Source organism: Ovis canadensis, chromosome 12 (genome assembly GCF_042477335.2).
Source record: "Ovis canadensis isolate MfBH-ARS-UI-01 breed Bighorn chromosome 12, ARS-UI_OviCan_v2, whole genome shotgun sequence".
Taxonomy (NCBI): Eukaryota; Metazoa; Chordata; class Mammalia; order Artiodactyla; family Bovidae; genus Ovis; species Ovis canadensis.
Window position 1 is genome coordinate 57694771 of NC_091256.1, and position 4184 is coordinate 57698954.

The window sequence follows — 4184 nt, forward strand, 5'->3', positions numbered from 1 at the left end:
GGCGGGGGAGGCGTTTTTTTCCAGGTAGAGGGAGAGGCAGTGGGTTCACTTCGTCACTTCGTTCCCTGAGAGCAAGCAGAACGAAGCGGCCTCGGGCTGCCGGCAAGGGCATAGACCAACTTAGAAACCGGATTTATGCAAGCCGGGATGTAGGCCACTGACTCCTTTTCCATCTTTAGCCTCTGGGGTTCCCAGGGGGCTTGGAAAAGAGCACAAGTCCAGGCAGAGCGCTGCGGAGATTGTGGAGTGGGGCAGAGGACACAGGCCTAAGTTGCTCATTCAGGAAAAATTTCGTCTATAGCCCAGGGGAGTGTTGGGGGGCTTCCAGGGCTACTCAATGCCAGTTGCTTCCTCAGGCTGGGGAATTTAAGGCCACAAGTGACCTGTGCCTTTGTCCTCCCTTCTTCCATTTGGTTGTACGACTTTGGCAAAAGAAAGAACATCACAGAACGATGCAGCCTCTCGAGGGCCCTGGGTGGGAACCCCTTCCTTCCTGCAGTCCCTAGGCATGTAAAGCTACCCTAACTGGTGGTGCTGCGGAGGCTGCCCCTGGTGTGGTGACTGGAGGGAGAAAAGTGCGTACCCCTCCCCCTCCCGCAATGCATTTCAAAATGGAATGAAGTGATGGCTCCATGTAATTAACTATTGAGACACAGCAAAAGCACCAAAATGACTCAGCCAATTGTCTCCAGATGGGGTTGGAGAGGCTGCAATTGTTTAACTCTCTTTAGCAGGGTTAGGACTCCGAATAGCCGGGCAGCGGAGGGCCCTCTGGGGCACAAAGCCTGGGACTCCGGTGAGTGCATCAGCACTGAACCCGGCTGGCCCGATGCGGAGAGAGTGAATTCCCGAAGACCCTCATTGTCCCAGGCCTTTGTGCTTCTCCCCAGCTGGCTCTAATCTTTAAATATTTACCCGGCCCCTTTGTGCCCATATGACTTATGCACTTTGGACTGAGGTGCTCATAAATTACGAGTCATTTATCAGACTGTGGGGAGGGGGCTTTCATGCCTGGAGCAGGGAGAGGCCAGAGGAAGGGAAAGGAAAAAAAAAACTTTTGGAGGGTTAGAGTGAGCTGCAGCCACACTGGACAGGCCCCTCCTGGCCTCCATGTGAAAAGTGGATGGGGCAGAGGGCCTGTGAGTGACAAGGAGTCCCAGGAGACCTCTCTGACAATGTCTGACCGCCTGACTGGAGACCCACCAACAGGAAGGAGGGAGAGGCAGAGTTCCTGAGCTGTTTCCGACTCGGTGTCACGCTTGGACAGGAGTCAGCTTTTCACCCTGGGAAGCTGGTGTAGGTGAAGGTGCCCGGTTAGCACCCATCCTTGCCCCCATCTCCTACTTGCTGTGGAGCATCCCCCCTTGCTACAATTCCTCGTACTTAATAAAGCAACCCTGTTTGAAAAAAGGGAGCCTAATTTCATCTTAGCCTGCAATTTAACTTGGAAAAGTCACTAGGCTTTTTTAAAGTCTTAGGGCTCTTTAAAACTCTTGTTGGGCCCAGGATGGAAAGCCACCTCAGCTGAAGGGTGGGTGGCTGGCTAGGGGTGGAGTGGGGAGGGGAGGCCCCAGAGAAAGACCTTCCTGCATGAGAAAGGGGTCCCTTTGTGCATGCCTTACAGCTCCTAGAACAAAACACATTCAAATGCTTATTTAGAGGTGGGGGAAAAAAAAACAAAAACAAGTAAGGCATCTTCAGGCCGAGCAGTTTTTCTTTATTTTCTTTTATTATTGTACGTGTGCTGCTCCTTTATCCCGGGGGATGACAAACTGGAGGGACACTTGGAGAGCTGGGTGGTGAATGGACTTGTCTGATCAGCTCCCTTTCCTCTCTGGTGGCAAAACCTGTTTGATCAGATCTCTGTGTTTTGAGTTTCTGTCTGTATCTGTGTGAGTTACTCTTCCTCTGTGTGCCTGTGTGTATCTCCATGTGACTCTGTTTCTCTGGGTCTATGTCAGTGCATGCATACATTTGATTACTTGCCTTTACCTTCCATCACTCCCCTGTGAACCCTGGGTCCTGACAGATTCAGAACTCTAGCAGTGTCAGTCGTGTGTGACTCTTTGGGATCCTATGGACTGTAGCCCACCAGGCTCCTCTGTCCCTGGAATTCTCAAGACAAGAATAGTGGAGTGGGTTGCCATTTCCTTCTCCACGGACTCTAGTGACTTCTAAAAATTCCCCTGCATCCCTAGCCTGGCCCCATCTGGGAGGGGATGATCTCCCCATTCTTTCTGCCTTCTCCACGATGAGACTGATGGAGACCTATGGTCCAAGGGGAACTGATGGACAGAGAAGAGACAGTTGCTCAAGCCCTCCAGTCTGGATTACATGTTATTTTGTGCCCCTCCCCCAGAACAGGAACTGTCCCTGGGGCAAATCAGATCCACTAGTCGGCATGGAAAGCTGATGCCACTGGCTAGAAAGGGAGCTTCCTGGGAGCAGCCCTCTACCTTAGGACCAAACTCACTCCCAGGAGTGAAGATGCAATAAGCGCCCTCTAGTGGCCGTGAGGTGTCCTGGCGATGCTGGAGAGGTCTTGAGTGGGGGAACTGGTAGAAACTGGGGGCAGTGGCAGGAGTCCCTGCTCTCAGCTCCCAGAAAAGGCCCAGGCTTCCGTCCCACGTGACACAGCAACTGGGTGACATTAGATTTTTAAAACATTAAGTCTTTCAGTCCCCATGTACTGAGTTTAGAAAATGTCTTCTGAGCACCTTTTAGATAGATACTGGGCTTACAGATCATCAACAGGAGATTGGAGTCAGGATCCCCATTTCACAGAAAGTTGAGGCTCATCGAGGTGACTTGCCCAAGGTTACAAAGCTGCTGAGCCAGGCTCTCCATCCTCCCCTGAACCCAGCTGTCCAGACACGAGGCCTCCTGCCAGGTCCCATAAAGACAGAGAAGGGTAGGGTGGCCAGAGCCTCAGATGCAGGCTGGGCTGACCACTAGTTGGGCTGGGCATATCACTCTCTGACCCACTGCTATGGGTTCCAGCCTCCCCTGGGGCCTGTCCCCTATCCTGCTTCAGGCTGGCTTCCTCCTGCCTCTGTGTTTGCAGGCTCTATACCCTCCCTCCCTCCCTCTCTCCTGTAGCTGTCCTTGCTCTCATTTCCAGCTGCAGGCTGCCAGTACCAACTCTCCCAGGCAGCCTCCTACCTCTCCCATGGGTCTCTCCCTGGGGTCCCTCTCATTGCTGCTCTATCCTCACTTGATTCCTGCCTCACTCTCATCCCACAGTAATTTATTCTGTCATTTGCTTACTTGCCTTTCTCCTCCATCATCCATCCATCCATCACGGGAAGTGGAGGCATTTACCATTTCAAAAAGGAACAATTTTTCTTTCTTTTTTTTTGCTGTGACTTGGCATGCGGGATCTTAGTTCCCTGACCAGGGATGGCACATTGGCCCCCTGCATTGGAAGTGTGGACTGCCAGTGAGGAAAGTCCAAAAAAAGAGCAATTTCTAATTATAAAATAATATATATTGATTTGGGCCATATGGGAAATACAGAAACCATATAAAAAAGATAGCTATAGTCTCTCAGAGTTCCCCTACCACCAGAAGATTACTGCTGTAAAATAATTTTGGCTTCTATTCCAATCATTTTTCCAGGTTCATCCGTATACTTTTGTTTTTCCCAAGTGAAGTCAGGATCACACTGGAAAGTTTTTCATTCTGTCCTATAAAATAACGTCCTGAGGATTTCCACCGTTGGCCAACATTCTCCCCCGACACGAAGTGAAGTGGGAGGTCATCCTATTCCGTGAATGCCGCAAGGGCAGTGTCCCTGCAGCAAGGGCCCCCAGCGGGGCGCTGGGAGACCCTGCCGAGGGCAAGGCGGTCCCAGCGCGGACCTTGTGGGGCCGGCTGGGCAGGGTGGGATGGAGGCGGATCGCCGGCTCGCGCCTGCACGCCCAAGTGTCGGTTTCGAGGGGGACCACACAGCCGGGGAAGCTACAGATTTCAAGTGATTTCTCCGGACAACGGACATCCTGAAGTTTGGGGCCGACTCCTGGCAGACACCGGCGATGACTTCTCCGCCCAGGACCCAGGCTCCCTGCGGCGCCCCGCTCTGCTCCGCCTGGGTCAGGCGGTCCCTGTTGGGGGCACAGTGGGGCGGGGCCGCGGGGCGGGGCGCTCCCGCCAAATTCAGGCCCCAGCCGCGCGGCGCGGCGGTA